The sequence below is a fragment of the Pseudophryne corroboree genome, chromosome 3, assembly GCF_028390025.1.
Source record: "Pseudophryne corroboree isolate aPseCor3 chromosome 3, aPseCor3.hap2, whole genome shotgun sequence".
In the NCBI taxonomy this organism is placed as follows: Eukaryota; Metazoa; Chordata; class Amphibia; order Anura; family Myobatrachidae; genus Pseudophryne; species Pseudophryne corroboree.
In genome coordinates this window covers 616,399,060-616,418,139 of record NC_086446.1, presented here as the reverse complement: position 1 = coordinate 616,418,139, position 19,080 = coordinate 616,399,060, and the positions used below count along the sequence as shown (strand labels likewise).

Genomic DNA, 19,080 nt, shown 5'->3' with positions numbered 1-19,080 from the left:
AGGAATCCCAGACCCAAGATACGACCCCTGAAGCACCAGCTACCCCTGATACCTCTGCAGCACCAGCTCCTCCGCCGCGCCTCCGGAAGAGAACCCCCCCCCCCCCTCCAAAAAAAAAAAAAAAAACACCGGCTAGGAGGGCAAAGACCTTATCTTTGAGGAGATCAAGGCAAGACTTGCCCAGCCCCCCGACCACTACACAAGATTTGGGAATTCTTGGCCTCTGTCATGCGCAACCTGCCACCTGACTGCCTTCACTGCTCCTCCCACCCAACCCCATCCTATTCTGCCCACCTAACCCCATCTCATTCCGCCCACCCAACCACAGCCTATTCCGCCCACCCAACAACAGCCTACTCCCCCCACCCACCTGCTCCTCATCCATATATTCTGCTATGCTGGAGGCAGAGGAGGACATTTCCCAGTTTGAAATTTTGTAGGCATCTTATAATTCCCAATAAATATAGTGTGGTATAGACGGTGTGTTGTGGGCAGATTTTTTGGGGAGGATACACGCATGCTGTATGTGCATAATAATGGGGCCGGGCCCATTCATTCTGCATTTTACAGCATTTGTTTATTCTCCCAATCAAATCTGTGCCCAAAACACCATATAGCCCTCCATTTTAGGAGTGAAAGTACCGCACCATATTTATTGGGAATTCAAAGTAAAATAAACAGTTATTTAATAATTTTAATTATTTTATTACATATATATTATATCCAAATTGTGATGTCATGTTTTATATTTATATGTGCCATATTGGTAAATCATTGCATAGTTTTTGCACAGTTGTTTACAAAAAAAAAAAAATTTCTATAAACAGTTTAAAAGTAACTAAACAGGTGTGGTGTGTATTTTATTTACCTTTAAATACTGGTCCTGCAGCACCTTCACAATGGCCTTGCAGGTGTCAGGGATTATCCGACCCAAAGCCTGGGGGGAGATGAGGGTCCCGTACTTCAGGTCCTCCAACAATCGCCCTGTAGCCAGGAACCTCAGAGTAGCAGTCTGCCTCTCCTCAGCAGGAATGGCCCTCCGCATCTTGGTGTCCTGCCTCTCGATGTAGGGAGTCACAAGGCCAAGCAACTCCTGGAAGGTTGCGTCATCCATTCGCAGGTAATTGCGATAATCTTCAGGGTTATTATCCCTAATCTCGGTCAGGAGCGACATGTAAGTGAGAGTCCCCCTCTTCATCAGCCACTCCTTGCTCCAAACAGACCTCACCCTCTTCCGTTTCAGATCCCTGTCAGGTTTCAGCTTCATATAGCCATAGGCTTACAGAAGTTGATACCTGTAGGAATCCATCACAGAACAGGATAAAGAGCACTTTGTTCAGAAAACCAAACAAAGCAAAGCACACTAGCAATGTGGAACGCTCAGAAGGTATAAACCAGCCTCACTAATCACAGAGCAGCAGTGTGCACATGGCTAAAATGGCTGCTGCTATTTATATGCCTATTTGGCCCACCTCCCTAGCACCCTAATCCAGCCCATCACATATATCTTATGGTAAATGTGAATGCATTGTGATAAATTGCATGCGATATGTCTCCGCATGATAAATCGCATGCAAAAAAAAGCACACATGTACCAAATTGTATGGAATCGTATGGAACCACTCCTGGGAAATTCCCGGGAGAGTTGAAGGGAAATCGCCTCTGACTTCAGCCATCAGACATATCGCTGTAGTGTATGGGGCCCTTAAGCCTATGACTCTACATGAAGTGCTACAATGTAGCATTTTTCCAATACAAGTTCTGCTCTGCTCTAAATACAGACTCAAAATCGCCACCACCCCCTAGGGCTCTAACCCAAACAGTGACACAGATACTTACCTTTGGGATGTTGGAGGTCGGTGTTCCAGTACTGGGATTTTGAGTGGAGTCGGGATTCTGGCATTGGTTACAAGACCGCTGGCACCTCAACTGCTGGGATGAGAACTGCATCCCCATTATACAAGTGTCATATATCAAATTAATAGGTGTAGCATGTTATGCCAGCGGTCGGGATCCCGGCACCGGGATCCCGACCGCCGGCAGCGGAGAGAGCGCAAATGAGCCCCTTGAGGGCTCGCTGCGCTCGCCACGTTGTGGGCCTGGTGTTCTCCATCCAGGGGGGTCGTGGACCCCCAAGAGGGAGAATAGTTGTTGGTATGCCGGGTGTCAGGATTCCGGCGCCGGTATACGGAGCACCAGGATCCCAACTGCCGGCATACTGAATACCACCCCAAATTAATCAGCACAGTCTCCAGAGTTGCACAGGACCTGGAGACTCACTCAGGCATCTCGCGCTGCATGGTGCACTGAGGCTAGAGGACACAGACATCTGTACTCCATGGAGTTCTTTTTTAAATATTAGGTTTTAACAGAGCTGCAGTGGGGTCAGGGAACAATGGAGTAATTTTTTTACAATAATGTGTGAAAATACAACATTTTGAGACAAATTACAAATAAAAAAAATTTCAACACAAATTATGGGTGCGCCCAAACTGACCACTTTTAGCTGTGTAAAACAGCTAAACGCAGTCAAAATGCTAGGCATGACTTGAAAAGTGGCATCACTTTCTGCTCATTTCCGCTTGCCACCACCAGGGGCTGCAAGCTGTCATGCTGGCGCTGGCAGCTGTTTGTGCTCAAACAAAGCAAAAATTGAGTTGCTCCGTTGGGCGCCATCTAGTCGCTGCCGATGCAACAAACAATTGAATTCCCCCCAGTACATCTACATTTTACACTTATTAAAATAACAAAATTGCGAAATCTAAGAACTTCAGCGAATTAATTATAAGGCTCCCATTAATTTGGACTATTCAAGTGCTATGTAATGTCAATATTCACACAGACAAAATGTCAACCTGTTCAATATGTTGACATTACGGGGGGAATTTAATTGATTTAGCCACTCTATCATCTAAAGTGACAGGAGATCGTAGGTGTGATATTCAATTGATGATGTTTATCGCACCCATTAGTGTCGGTTAAAGCAGCGTAAAGCAGATAAACCCAAATTGAACTAATGGTCGTGATTGTAAAAAGTGAATCTTGGGCACCAAAATAGAGCTACAACTGATTTGCTCCATTGGGCGCAATCTAGCGGCAGCAACAATACTGTAATTAGCACTGTAAGTACAAATTACTAATCTAATAATACATATATAAAACAATATACATTCTGATTCATACTGCACATTTTCACAACTGGCAGTGCCAGCAATTCGAACAATTCTGGTTGAACAACCAGAGATGAATTTCACTATAAAACCAATTCAGCTCGACAATGCTGCTGAAGACGGGTAAGAAGGGTACACACCTTAGCAATGTGCAGATGTGGCGATGCAATGTACTGATATATCGCATCACCATACACCCTGCACGATCCGCCGGATTAGAATGTGGTATATAGTTATATGTTTTATGTTGTCTGTCGCATCATCCCAACTGATGTGCAGCACTTAAATTGGGTTTTGGGGTAAACACTGTACGATGGTTGTTTCTATCCATCAAGTGACACAAAATCGGTCAATATATCATATAGTGTGTACCCAGTTTAACACTTTGAAAAATGAAACAAAGTGACATTTAAGCACAATAAGTCTGGCAATAAAGTACCATAAATGATTGAGAATTGTTCATCAAATAGTTATCCTATGCACATACAAAGTACAAGCATAAAGACAATCAAATTACAGCATTCTGTTATTTCAATTCACACTTAGACTGTCAATGCAATGGCTGTCCTATACACATGCTGTCCTCTCTATGAAATCTACATAGACAGCTGAGGGATTAGCGTGCTTACAGTGAGTTGTGAAAAAGCAGCTTCTATTACAAAAAGGGACACACAGGTTCCTATGAAACATTTCATCCCTTACTGTAAACCCTGTTACTGTAGCTCTCCATGAGTCACCCTGCAGAATGTTTTCCTTGTTGTGGTCTTGCTGTAAGAGGGGAGGATTGGAGTCTTCAGCCCTCATTCCGCGAGATGATCGTAGCTGTGCCCCGCATGTCAGTGAAGCCGCCCCCCTCCCCCGCAGAAGTGCAAAGGCATCTCACAGCGGCGATGCCTTTGCACTTCAAGAGTAGCTCCGGACCAGCGCAGCTTTAGCGTGCTGGCCGGGACCGTCCGCTGCTGGCTGCTCTCCGAACGGTCCGGCCACGCCTGCGTTGGCCGGACCGCGCCCACGAAACGGCGGCTAAATGCCGCCGTTCCGCTCCCTCCCGCCCAGCGACCGCCTCTGCCTGTCAATCAGGCAGAGGCGATCGCAGCCCAGCTACACCTTCGCCGTTTGACATGCACCGGCGCACTACGGCATCGGCGCATGCGCAGTGAGTACCCGTTCAGTCGGCTGCAATAAAAACCAGTGAGTGAACGGGTCAGAATGACCCCCTTCATATGGAGATCACAAACCCCAGAATGACGCTACTGTGAGAGTATGTTAATATCTACTACAATAAGTGTAGGTGTCAAATGACATCCTGGTCTACACTGCTGCACCTCCAGCGCATGTTCTAGTGATTACAAATAAATTATATATTATTTGGGAAGCTTTAAAAATAGGATTTTAATTGTCTACGGAAAATCCTTTTCTCGTAGTCAGTAGAGGCTACTGGGAATCCATTTAGTACCATGGGGTATAGACAGGTCCACTAGGAGCCATGGGCACTTTAAGAATTTGATAGTGTGCGCTGGCTCCTTCCTCTATGCCTCTCCTACCAGACTCAGTCTAGGAAACGTGCCCAAGGAGAGGGACATACTTTGAGAGAAGGATAGATAAGGAAAGTAGTGAGATTACAAACAAGCAGACACAGAACAAGAGGAAAGCCATGCTAACCAAACTTAAAACATGAACAGCTACAGCTGAACAAACGAAAATACTTAACCAAATAACAGTGTAGGATGAAGAAGCACTGGGCAGGCGCCCAGTATCCCCTACGGACTAAGAGAAAAGGATTTACCGTATGTAATTAAAATCCTATTTTCTCTTACGTCTTAGAGGATACTGGGAATCCATTTAGTACCATGGGGAAGTACCAAAGCTCTCAAAATGGGTGGGAGAGTGCTGAGGTTCCTGCAGAGCTGATTGACCAAACTGAAGGTCCTCAGAGGCCAAAGTATCAAACTTGTAAAACTTAGCAAACGTGTTTGAACCTGACCAAGTAGCTGCTTAGCAGAGCTGTAAAGCTGAGACACCCCTGGCAGCCGCCCAAGAAGAACCCACCGACCTAGTAGAGTGGGCCTGTACATATTTTGGAACCGGCAAATGGTGAGCTTCATTAAGCGTGCAATAGACTACTTTGAAGCAGGACACCCAATTTTATTGGGATCAAAGAACGAACAGCGAGTCCGATTTTCTGTGACTAGCTGTTCTCTTTACATACACCTTCAAAGCCCTCACAACATCCAAAGACTTTGAAGTAGCAGAGGTGTCCGTAACAACCGGAACCACAATAGGTTGGTTGATGTGAAACGCAGACACCACCTTAGGAAGAAATTGCAGACGAGTTCGGAGTTCAGCGCTGTCCTCATGGAAAATTAGGTAGGAGCTCTTGTGAGACAACGCCCCTAACTACGACACATGTCTTGCTGAAACCAAGGCTAACAGTGTGACGGTCTTCCACGTAAGGTACTTTATGTCTACCTCCTGTAACTGTTCAAACCAGTCCGATTGGAGGAACTGCAGCCCAAATTAAGATCCCAAGGTGCCGTGGGAGGCACAAAGGGAGGTTGGATGTGCAGAACACCTTTCAAGAACGTCTGGACCTCAGGCAGAATAGACCAGGCAGAAATCTGGACTTTTATGGAGCCTAGATGTAGGTCCACATCCACTCCTGACTGCAGAAAAAGCAAGAAACGTCCCAGATGAAATTCCAACGCAGAATATTGTCTGCTCTCACACAAAAATACATATTTCCTCCAGATACAGTGGTAATGTTTAGACGTTACCCCCTTCCTGGCTTGGATTATAGTTGGGATGACCTTGTCAGGAATCCCTTTCATGGCTAGAATCAGCTTTTCAACCTCCATGCCGTTAAACGTAGCCGCAGCAAGTCTTGATAGACGAACGGGCCCTGTTGCAGAAGATCCTCACGAAGAGGAGCATCTCCAGAAGGTCCGCGTACCAGGCCCTTCTTGGCCAGTCCGGAGCAATGAGGATTGCTTGAACCTTTTCCCTTTTTATTCTTTTTAGAATTCTTGGGATCAGAGGAAGTGGAGGAAACACGTACACCAGCTGGTAGACCCACGGAGATGTCAGAGCGTCTACCGCCACTGCTTGTGGGTCCCTCGACCTGGAACAATACCGCTTGAGCTTCTTGTTGAGTCGAGAGGCCATCATATCGATTTGTGGATATCAACCACCAGAACACCTCCGGGTGTAGGCCCCACTCCCCCGGGTGCAGGTTGTGTCTGCTGACAAAGTCTGCTTCCCAGTTGTCTACTCCCAGAATGAAGACCGCTGACAACGCTACGGCATGTTTTTCCGCCCAAGGAGAATTCTTGACAGCTCTGACATTGCAGCTCTGCTTTTCGTTCCGTCCTGTACGTCACATTGTCTGACTGGACCTGAATAGCCGGATTCTAAAGAAGAAATGATGCCGGTAGAAGGAAGGGCATTGTATATAGTCCTGAGTTCCAGGATGTTTATTGGAAGGACGACTTCCTGACTTGACCATCTTCCATGAAACTGCACCCCTTGAGTGACTGCGCCCCAACCTCTGAGGCTTGCGTCTGTGGTTAGCAGAATCAAATTCTGTATCCCAAAACGCTAACCCTCGACTAGGTGAGAAGTCTGTAGCCACCACAGGAGGGAGATCCTGGCTTTTGGCGACAGACAGATCCTCTGGTGCATGTGAGGATGCCATCCGAACCATTTGTCCAACAGATCTAGCTGGAAGGGCCTTGCATGAAACCTTCCGTACTGAAGTGCCTTGTAAGAGGCCACCATTTTCCACAGAAGGCGGATGTACAGATGCACAGAGACCTGGGTTGGCTTCAGGACAGCCCGAACCATCGACTGGATTTACCATTGCCTTTTCCAAAGGAAGGAACACCTTTTGAGACTCTGTGTCCAGTATCATTCCCAGGAAAGGAAGCCTCTGTGTTGGTTCTAGGTGAGATTTTGGTAGGTTCAGAATCCACCTGTGACCCAGCAGTAGTCTGGTTGAGAGGCCAATGCTGTCCGCTCCTTGGACGGTGCCTTTATCAGAAGATCATCCAGGTACGGAATTATGTTCACTCCCTGTTTGCGGTGTGGAAACATCTTTGCCATCACTTTGGTTAACACCCTCGGTGCAGTGGAGAGACCAAATGGCAGGGCCTGGAACTGGTAGTGGCAGTCCTGCAGTGCAAACCGTAGATAAGCCTGATGAGGTGGACAGATCAGAATGTGAAGGTACATCCAGAGACACTAGAAATTCCCCCCTCTACCAGACCTGAGATCACCGCTCTCAGAGACTCCATCTTGAATTTGAACTCGTAAGTACAGGTTAAACGACTTGAGGTTCAAAATCGGTCTTACCGAACTGTCCGATTTCGGTACTACAAACAAGTTGGAATAGTACCCCTTGTTTTGCAGATGAGGCCGTGGAAAATAAGATCTACGACCCGGGCTCCCACCTGCCAGTCTTCCAGGCTATGCGGTCCACCATCGTGCTGAAGGTTTTGAGGAAGCAGAGCCTGAGCTCTGTTCCTGTGAACCGGCAGTTGTTGGTTTGCGCGGTTTACCTCTAGCTCCTCTGGTGGCTGTAGAACGTTTGAAGGAAAGATAGATCCTGCACGTGCCTTTGGTTGAATGTACAAAAAATGATAATACTTAGACCAGAGGTGGACAATAAGATGGATATCCCAATCTGTCCCTATGGTGGTGCGCCCATAGTCAAGGTAGAGCAGCTGCTCTGAATGGAAGTGAACAAGCCCGTGATCGGGTGAAACGCGTTTTCCCTGCGGGCACCTCGCCGACCTAAAGACCAGATGGGTGATATTCAATACTTATCTGCTTTATATACAACTACTTGTGATGCTCCAGCCAAAACACTTATTGTTACAGTGTAAATTTTGGATATTGTCGTTGCTGGCGCTCCTATGTGCATTGTATACATGTGTATATATCACTCTTTAAATCAACAGGGATAGGTGAGTGTGGTCCCGCAATTAAGTCTGCCTCAGGTATCTCAAACTATTGTTGTTTCTTCTCTATACTTCTCTTTTTTTTGAGCATTACACCTGTTTGACAGTTGCTTGTGTGCTTTCCATACTTAAATTAGTACGACTGACTAGGTTCCCTATGTGTCAGTGAATTTTTTAACTGTGGTTATCATCAACGGTGCTCTCAGTCAAGGTGTACTGTACAAAGTGTTAATTGCACACCAAATGCAAGAAGAACAGGTGGTGAGTGGTCCCGCACCTGGTTTACTGTAGCTGCCCCAAACTGTGTTTATACCATCTCGGCAGGTATATAATTATTACACTTTTTCTGCGGAAATCTCTTCACAGTATGAATCCCCAGCTCTGAGCTTTTACCTTAGAGAACTGTGGAACCTATCAATACCATTATACCAATCAGAAAATAAGATTTTACTTACCGATAAATCTATTTCTCATAGTCCGTAGTGGATGCTGGGGACTCCGTCAGGACCATGGGGAATAGCGGCTCCGCAGGAGACGGGGCACAAAAGCAAGCTTTTAGGATCACATGGTGTGTACTGGCTCCTCCCCCTATGACCCTCCTCCAAGCCTCAGTTAGGTACTGTGCCCGGACGAGCGTACACAATAAGGAAGGATCTTGAATCCCGGGTAAGACTCATACCAGCCACACCAATCACACCGTACAACTTGTGATTTGAACCCAGTTAACAGTATGATAACAATGAAGTAGCCTCTAAAAAAGATGGCTCACAACAATAATAACCCGATTTTTTTGTAACAATAACTATGTACAAGTAATGCAGACAATCCGCACTTGGGATGGGCGCCCAGCATCCACTACGGACTATGAGAAATAGATTTATCGGTAAGTAAAATCTTATTTTCTCTAACGTCCTAGTGGATGCTGGGGACTCCGTCAGGACCATGGGGATTATACCAAAGCTCCCAAACGGGCGGGAGAGTGCGGATGACTCTGCAGCACCGAATGAGAGAACTCCAGGTCCTCCTCAGCCAGGGTATCAAATTTGTAGAATTTAGCAAACGTGTTTGCCCCTGACCAAGTAGCTGCTCGGCAAAGTTGTAAAGCCGAGACCCCTCGGGCAGCCGCCCAAGATGAGCCCACCTTCCTTGTGGAATGGGCATTTACAGATTTTGGCTGTGGCAGGCCTGCCACAGAATGTGCAAGCTGAATTGTACTACAAATCCAACGAGCAATAGTCTGCTTAGAAGCAGGAGCACCCAGCTTTTTGGGTGCCTACAATATAAACAGCAAGTCAGACTTTCTGACTCCAGCCGTCCTGGAATTATATATATATATATATATATATATATATATATATATATATATATATATATATATATATATTTTCAGGGCCCTGACAACGTCTAGCAACTTGGAGTCCTCCAAGTCCCTAGTAGCCGCAGGCACCACAATAGGTTGTTTCAGGTGAAACGCTGACACCACCTTAGGAAGAAACTGGGGACGAGTCCGCAGTTCTGCCCTGTCCGAATGGAAAATCAAATATGGGCTTTTGTAAGACAAAGCCGCCAATTTTGACAATCGCCTGGCCGAGGCCAGGGCCAACAGCATGGTCACTTTCCATGTGAGATATTTCAAATCCACAGATTTGAGTGGTTCAAACCAATATGATTTGAGGAATCCCAACACTACGTTGAGATCCCACGGTGCCACTGGGGGCACACAAGGGCTGTATATGCAATACTCCCTTGACAAACGTCTGGACTTCAGGAACTGAAGCCAATTCTTTCTGGAAGAAAATCTATAGGGCCGAAACTTGAACCTTAATGGACCCCAATTTGAGGCTCATAGACACTCCTGTTTGCAGGAAGTGCAGAAATCGACCTAGTTGAAATTTTTTCGTGGGGCCTTCCTGGCCTCACCCACGCAACATATTTTTACCACATGTGGTGATAACGTTGTGCGGTCACCTCCTTCCTGGCTTTGACCAGGGTAGGTATGACCTCTTCCGGAATGCCTTTTCCCTTAGGATCCGGCGTTCAAACCGCCATGCCGTCAAACGCAGTCGCGGTAAGTCTTGGAACAGACAAGGTCCCTGCTGGAGCAGGTCCTTTCTTAAAGGCCGATGCCACGGTTCCTCTTGGAACAGACATGGTACTTGCTGAAAGCAAATCCCTTCTTAGCTCCCGAGGCCATTAGTCCTCTGTGAGCATCTCTTGAAGTTCCGGTTACCAAGTCCCTCTTGGCCAATCCGGAGCCACGAGTATAGTTCTTACTCCTCTATGTCTTATAATTCTCAATACCTTGGTTATGAGAAGCAGAGAAGGGAACACATACACCGACTGTTACACCCACGGTGTTACCAGGACGTCCACAGCTATCGCCTGAAGGTCTCGTGACCTGGCGCAATACCTGTCCCATTTTTTTGTTCGGGCGGGACGCCATCATGTCCACCTTTGGTCTTTCCCAACGGTTCACAATCATGCGGAAAACTTCCCGATGAAGTTCCCACTCTCCCGGGTGGAGGTCGTGCCTGCTGAGGAAGTCTGCTTCCCAGTCGTCCACTCCCGGAATGAACACTGCTGACAGTGCTATCACATGATTTTCCGCCTAGCGAAAAATCCTTGCAGTTTTGCCACTGCCCTCCTGCTTCTTGTGCCGCCCTTTCTGTTTACGTGGGCGACTGCCGTGATGTTATCCCACTGGATCAATACCGGCTGACCTTGAAGCAGAGGTCTTGCTAAGCTTAGAGCATTATAAATTTGCTCTTAGCTCCAGTATATTTATGTGGAGAGAATTCTCCAGACTTGATCACACTCCTTGTGTGACTGCTCCCCAGCCTCTCAGGCTGGCCTCCGTGGTCACGAGCATCCAATCCTGAATGCCGAATCTGCGGCCCTCTAGAAAATGAGCACTCTGTAATCACCACAGGAGAGACACCCTTGTCCTTGGATATAGGGTTATCCGCTGATGCATCTGAAGATGCGATCCGGACCATTTGTCCAGCAGATCCCACTGAAGAGTTCTTGCGTGAAATCTGCCGAATGGAAGCGCTTCGTAATAAGCCACCATTTTTACCAGGACTCTTGTGCAATGATGCACTGACACTTTTCCTGGTTTTAGGAGGATCCCGATTAGCTCGGATAACTCCCTGGCTTTCTCCTCTGGGAGAAACACCTTTTTCTGGACTGTGTCCAGAATCATCCCTAGGACCAGCAGACGTGTCGTCGGAACAACTGCGGTTTTGGAATATTTAGAATCCACCCGTGCTGTCGTAGAACTACTTGAGATAGTGCTACTCCGACCTCCAACTGTTCTCTGGACCTTGTTCTTATCAGGAGGTCGTCCATTTTCTTTGAAGACGAATCCTCCTTTCGGTCATTACCTTGGTAAGGACCCGGGGTGCCTTGGACAATCCAACGGCATCGTCTTGAAACTGATAGTGACAGTTCTGTACCACGAACCTGAGGTACCCTTGGTGAGAAAAGGCAAATTTTGGGACATGGAGGTAAGCATCCCTGATGTCCCGGGACACCATATAGTCCCCTTGTTCTTTGCTATCACTGCTCTGAGTGACTCCATCTGGATTTGAACCCTTGTAAGTGTTCAAATTTTTCAGATTTAGAATAGGTCTCACCTAGCCTTCAGTACCACCATATAGTGTGGAGTAATACCCCTTTCCTTGTTGTCGGAGGGGTAAATTTATTATCACCTGCTGGGAATACAGCTTGTGAATTGTTTTCAATACTGCCTCCCTGTCGGAGGGAGACATTGGTACAGCAGACTACAGGAACCTGCGAGGGGGGAAACCTCTCGACATTCCAATCTGTACCCCTTGGATACTACTTGTAGGATCCAGGGGTCCTGTACGGTCCCAGCGTCATGCTGAGAACTTGGTAGAAGCGGTGGAGGGCTTCTGTTCCTGGGAATGGGCTGCCTGCTGCAGTCTTCTTCCCTTTCCTCTATCCCTGGGCAGATATGACTCTTATAGGGACGAAAGGACTGAGGCTGAAAAGACGGTGTCTTTTTCTGCAGAGATGTGACTTAGGGTAAAAAACGGTGGATTTTCCAGCAGTTGCCCTGGCCACCAGGTCCCATGGACCGACCCCAAATAACTCCTCCCCTTTATACGGCAATACATCTTTGTGCCGTTTGGAATCTGCATCACCTGACCACTGTCGTGTCCATAAACATCTTCTTGCAGATATGGACATCGCATTTACTCTTGATGCCAGAGTGCAAATATCCCTCTGCGCATCTCGCATATATAGAAATGCATCCTTTAAATGCTCTATAGTCAATAAAATACTGTCCCTGTCAAAGGTATCAATATTTTTAGTCAGGGAATCCGACCAAGCCACCTCAGCTCTGCACATCCAGGCTGAGGCGATCGCTGGTCGCAGTATAACACCAGCATGTGTGTGTATACTTTTTAGGATATTTTTCAGCCTCCTATCAGCTGGCTCCTTAAGTACGGCCCTATCCGTAGATGGTACCGCCACTTGTTCTGATAAGCGTGTGAGCGCCTTATCCACCCTGAGGGGTGTTTCCCACCGCGCCTTAACTTCTGGCGGGAAAGGGTATACCGCCAATAATTTTCTATCGGGGGAAACCCACGCATCATCACACACTTCATTTAATTTATCTGATTCAGGAAAACCTACAGGTAGTTTTTTCACCTCACACAATACCCTTTTTTGTGGTACTTGGAGTATCAGAAATATGTAACACCTCCTTCATTGCCCTTAACGTGTGGCCCTAAAAGAAAATACGTTTGTTTCTTCACCGTCGACACTGAAATCAGTGTCCGTGTCTGGGTCTGTGTCGACCGACTGAGGTAAATGGGCATTTTACAGCCCCTGACGGTGTTTGAGACGCCTGGACAGATACTAATTTGTTCGCCGGCCCTCTCATGTCGTCAACCGGCTTGCAGCGTGTTGACATTGTCACGTAATTTCCATAAATAAGCCATCCATTCCGGTGTCGACTCCCTAGAGAGTGACATCACCATTACAGGCAATTTGCTCCGCCTCCTCACCAATATTTTCCTCATACATGTCGACACACACGTACCGACATACAGCACACACATAGGGAATGCTCTGATAGAGGACAGGACCCACTAGCCCTTTGGGGAGACAGAGGGAGAGTTTGCCAGCACACACCAAAACGCTATAATTATCCAGGGACAACCTTTATATAAGTGTTCCTCCCTTATAGCATTTTAATATATATACATATCGCCAAATCAGTGCCCCCCCTCTCTGTTTTAACCCTGTTTCTGTAGTGCAGTGCAGGGGAGAGCATGGGAGCCTTCCCACCAGCCTTTCTGTGAGGGAAAATGGCGCTGTGTGCTGAGGAGAATAGGCCCCGCCCCCTTTTCGGCGGGCTTCTTCTCCGGAGTTTTAGATATCTGGCAGGGGTTAAATACATCCATATAGCCTCAAGGGCTATATGTGATGTATTTTTCGCCATACAGGTATTATACATTGCTGCCCAGGGCGCCCCCCCCCAGCGCCCTGCACCCTCCGTGACCGCTGTGTGAAGTGTGCTGACAACAATGGCGCACAGCTGCAGTGCTGCGCGCTACCTGATGAAGACTGAGAGTCTTCTGCCGCCTGGTTCCGGACCTCTTCATCTTCAGCGTCTGCAAGGGGGGTCGGCGGCGCGGCTCCGGGACGAACCCCAGGGCGAGCCCTGTGTTCCGACTCCCTCTGGAGCTATGTCCAGTAGCCTAAGAATCCAATCCATCCTGCACGCAGGTGAGTTGAAAATCTCTCCCCTAAGTCCCTCGATGCAGTGAGCCTGTTGCCAGCAGGACTCACTGAAAATAAAGAACCTAAAAACTTTTTCTAAGTAACTCTTTAAGAGAGCCACCTAGATTGCACCCTTCTCGGCCGGGCACAAAAACCTAACTGAGGCTTGGAGGAGGGTCATAGGGGGAGGAGCCAGTACACACCATGTGATCCTAAAAGCTTGCTTTTGTGCCCTGTCTCCTGCGGAGCCGCTATTCCCCATGGTCCTGACGGAGTCCCCAGCATCCACTAGGACGTTAGAGAAATCAGGAATGGCACGAATAGATGTATACGAAGTTAGTGTCACATCCAGTGCCATATTTAACTATTAAAGGGACCTACGGGGACCCCACACTTACGTGGACCTATTTACTCATTTCCATTTCCTTTTCATTTTTTTCTTGCTTCCGTGAACTCTCATCCACGATTCTGGAGAGCGTGTCCCCTCAGGAGACACATCTCTTCCGTCTAACGGGGACAGCAGATTCACGCTTACTTGATCCGATACTATTCCTCTTCCCCTCTCATCCCATTATCCCTTTCTTAAGGAGGTAATAATCCCTCCCTTTTCAGTGCACTCTCATTGGTGGCACAGGGCAAGTCTCCTACGACCATACCCCTACGCTCACGCCCAACCACGTCCGATCTTGGAAGCTAAACGAAGGTGGGCTGGGTCAGTACCTAGATGGGGGACCACTAGGGAATACCCAGTGAAGTAGGAAGACCACATTCCCTGTGGAACAACACTAACAGCAGGATCACCACTAATACTTGTTCTTACTATCTGTTGCATTGAGATCCCATAACTGTTCTACCCTTTGTATCTAATCCTAAACAGTGGTAAATGAACAGGGCCTGATTTCAGTTTGTGGGTTCTCCCTCTCACGAAATCAACCCAATCTAGGGCAGTATTAATACAAACACAGTTTGTACAGATCTTTGGCAGACGGAAGCAGCATGGCTATCTTCCTATATGCAGTTATCCAAGCATAATCAAGATCTGAACATTCCATTTTTTTCGGAATAGATCTCTTTCCTCCTGTTGGCATGTAAATGTTGATTCGTGTCCAACCTCATTGTTTTGTTTTGTCTTTGCCGAGTTCCCATTAGTTTTAGGAGTAGAAATAAAGATCATATTATATTTTAGGCACATCACTTATCAGTAGTTACTAAGATACAATAAGAGTGCGCCCAAACAAGAGTCATACTTTTTCTTTTTTTTCGGCTGTAGAAGAACCTCTGTCCTTGCCCCTAAACTTGGCAGTCCGAAAGGACTGTAGATTGGGGCCTGAGTAGTAGAGATGAGCGCCTGAAATTTTTCGGGTTTTGTGTTTTGGTTTTGGGTTCGGTTCCGCGGCCGTGTTTTGGGTTCGAACGCGTTTTGGCAAAACCTCACCGAATTATTTTTGTCGGATTCGGGTGTGTTTTGGATTCGGGTGTTTTTTTCCAAAAACACTAAAAAACAGCTTAAATCATAGAATTTGGGGGTCATTTTGATCCCAAAGTATTATTAACCTCAAAAACCATAATTTACACTCATTTTCAGTCTATTCTGAATACCTCACACCTCACAATATTATTTTTAGTCCTAAAATTTGCACCGAGGTCGCTGTGTGAGTAAGATAAGCGACCCTAGTGGCCGACACAAACACCGGGCCCATCTAGGAGTGGCACTGCAGTGTCACGCAGGATGTCCCTTCCAAAAAACCCTCCCCAAACAGCACATGACGCAAAGAAAAAAAAGAGGCGCAATGAGGTAGCTGTGTGAGTAAGATTAGCGACCCTAGTGGCCGACACAAACACCGGGCACATCTAGGAGTGGCACTGCAGTGTCACGCAGGATGTCCCTTCCAAAAAACCCTCCCCAAACAGCACGACGCAAAGAAAAAAAGAGGCGCAATGAGGTAGCTGTGTGAGTAAGATTAGCGACCCTAGTGGCCGACACAAACACCGGGCCCATCTAGGAGTGGCACTGCAGTGTCACGCAGGATGTCCCTTCCAAAAAACCCTCCCCAATCAGCACATGATGCAAAGAAAAAGAAAAGAAAAAAGAGGTGCAAGATGGAATTATCCTTGGGCCCTCCCACCCACCCTTATGTTGTATAAACAAAACAGGACATGCACACTTTAACCAACCCATCATTTCAGTGACAGGGTCTGCCACACGACTGTGACTGATATGACGGGTTGGTTTGGACCCCCCCCAAAAAAGAAGCAATTAATCTCTCCTTGCACAAACTGGCTCTACAGAGGCAAGATGTCCACCTCAACTTCACCCTCCGATATATCACCGTGTACATCCCCCTCCTCACAGATTATCAATTCGTCCCCACTGGAATCCACCATCTCAGCTCCCTGTGTACTTTGTGGAGGCAATTGCTGCTGGTCAATGTCTCCGCGGAGGAATTGATTATAATTCATTTTAATGAACATCATCTCCTCCACATTTTCTGGATGTAACCTCGTACGCCGATTGCTGACAAGGTGAGCGGCGGCACTAAACACTCTTTCGGAGTACACACTTGTGGGAGGGCAACTTAGGTAGAATAAAGCCAGTTTGTGCAAGGGCCTCCAAATTGCCTCTTTTTCCTGCCAGTATAAGTACGGACTGTGTGACGTGCCTACTTGGATGCGGTCACTCATATAATCCTCCACCATTCTATCAATGTTGAGAGAATCATATGCAGTGACAGTAGACGACATGTCCGTAATCGTTGTCAGGTCCTTCAGTCCGGACCAGATGTCAGCATCAGCAGTCGCTCCAGACTGCCCTGCATCACCGCCAGCGGGTGGGCTCGGAATTCTGAGCCTTTTCCTCGCACCCCCAGTTGCGGGAGAATGTGAAGGAGGAGATGTTGACAGGTCGCGTTCCGCTTGACTTGACAATTTTGTCACCAGCAGGTCTTTCAACCCCAGCAGACCTGTGTCTGCCGGAAAGAGAGATCCAAGGTAGGCTTTAAATCTAGGATCGAGCACGGTGGCCAAAATGTAGTGCTCTGATTTCAACAGATTGACCACCCGTGAATCCTTGTTAAGCGAATTAAGGGCTGCATCCACAAGTCCCACATGCCTAGCGGAATCGCTCCCTTTTAGCTCCTTCTTCAATGCCTCCAGCTTCTTCTGCAAAAGCCTGATGAGGGGAATGACCTGACTCAGGCTGGCAGTGTCTGAACTGACTTCACGTGTGGCAAGTTCAAAGGGCATCAGAACCTTGCACAACGTTGAAATCATTCTCCACTGCACTTGAGACAGGTGCATTCCACCTACTATATCGTGCTCAATTGTATAGGCTTGAATGGCCTTTTGCTGCTCCTCCAACCTCTGAAGCATATAGAGGGTTGAATTCCACCTCGTTACCACTTCTTGCTTCAGATGATGGCAGGGCAGGTTCAGTAGTTTTTGGTGGTGCTCCAGTTTTCTGTACGTGGTGCCTGTACGCCGAAAGTGTCCCGCAATTCTTCTGGCCACCGACAGCATCTCTTGCACGCCCCTGTCGTTTTTTAAAAAATTCTGCACCACCAAATTCAAGGTATGTGCAAAACATGGGACGTGCTGGAATTGGCCCAGATTTAATGCACACACAATATTGCTGGCGTTGTCCGATGCCACAAATCCACAGGAGAGTCCAATTGGGGTAAGCCATTCCGCGATGATCTTCCTCAGTTGCCGTAAGAGGTTTTCAGCTGTGTGCGTATTCTGGAAAGCGGTGATACAAAGCGTAGCCTGCCTAGGAAAGAGTTGGCGTTTGCGAGATGCTGCTACTGGTGCCGCCGCTGCTGTTCTTGCGGCGGGAGTCCATACATCTACCCAGTGGGCTGTCACAGTCATATAGTCCTGACCCTGCCCTGCTCCACTTGTCCACATGTCCGTGGTTAAGTGGACATTGGGTACAGCTGCATTTTTTAGGACACTGGTGACTCTTTTTCTGAGGTCTGTGTACATTTTCGGTATCGCCTGCCTAGAGAAATGGAACCTAGATGGTATTTGGTACCGGGGACACAGTACCTCCAACAAGTCTCTAGTTGGCTCTGCAGTAATGATGGATACCGGAACCACGTTTCTCACCACCCAGGATGCCAAGGCCTCAGTTATCCGCTTTGCAGTAGGATGACTGCTGTGATATTTCATCTTCCTCGCAATGGACTGTTGAACAGTCAATTGCTTACTGGAAGTAGTACAAGTGGGCTTACGACTTCCCCTCTGGGATGACCATCGACTCCCAGCGGCAACAACAGCAGCGCCAGCAGCAGTAGGCGTTACACGCAAGGATGCATCGGAGGAATCCCAGGCAGGAGAGGACTCGTCAGACTTGCCAGTGACATGGCCTGCAGGACTATTGGCATTCCTGGGGAAGGAGGAAATTGACACTGAGGGAGTTGGTGGGGTGGTTTGCGTGAGCTTGGTTACAAGAGGAAGGGATTTACTGGTCAGTGGACTGCTTCCGCTGTCACCCAAAGTTTTTGAACTTGTCACTGACTTATTATGAATGCGCTGCAGGTGACGTATAAGGGAGGATGTTCCGAGGTGGTTAACGTCCTTACCCCTACTTATTACAGCTTGACAAAGGGAACACACGGCTTGACACCTGTTGTCCGCATTTCTGGTGAAATACCTCCACACCGAAGAGCTGATTTTTTTGGTATTTTCACCTGGCATGTCAACGGCCATATTCCTCCCACGGACAACAGGTGTCTCCCCGGGTGCCTGACTTAAACAAACCACCTCACCATCAGAATCCTCTTGGTCAATTTCCTCCCCAGCGCCAGCAACACCCATATCCTCCTCATCCTGGTGTACTTCAACACTGACATCTTCAATCTGACTATCAGGAACTGGACTGCGGGTGCTCCTTCCAGCACTTGCAGGGGGCGTGCAAATGGTGGAAGGCGCATGCTCTTCACGTCCAGTGTTGGGAAGGTCAGGCATCGCAACCGACACAATTGGACTCTCCTTGTGGATTTGGGATTTCAAAGAATGCACAGTTCTTTGCGGTGCTTTTGCCAGCTTGAGTCTTTTCAGTTTTCTAGCGAGAGGCTGAGTGCTTCCATCCTCATGTGAAGCTGAACCACTAGCCATGAACATAGGCCAGGGCCTCAGCCGTTCCTTGCCACTCCGTGTGGTAAATGGCATATTGGCAAGTTTACGCTTCTCCTCCGACAATT

General features: G+C 47.6%; 1 protein-coding gene and 1 pseudogene across 12 annotated transcripts in view; one reads left to right on the top strand and one right to left on the bottom strand.

The window, feature by feature from the left end:
* The window catches only part of PLCE1 (phospholipase C epsilon 1), a 624,299-nt gene that overhangs the window by 537,567 nt on the left and 67,652 nt on the right, over window positions 1-19,080 (bottom strand). The gene's annotated exons all lie outside the window — the stretch shown is intronic.
* Window positions 14,522-14,640, top strand: LOC134897443 (5S ribosomal RNA; annotated as a pseudogene).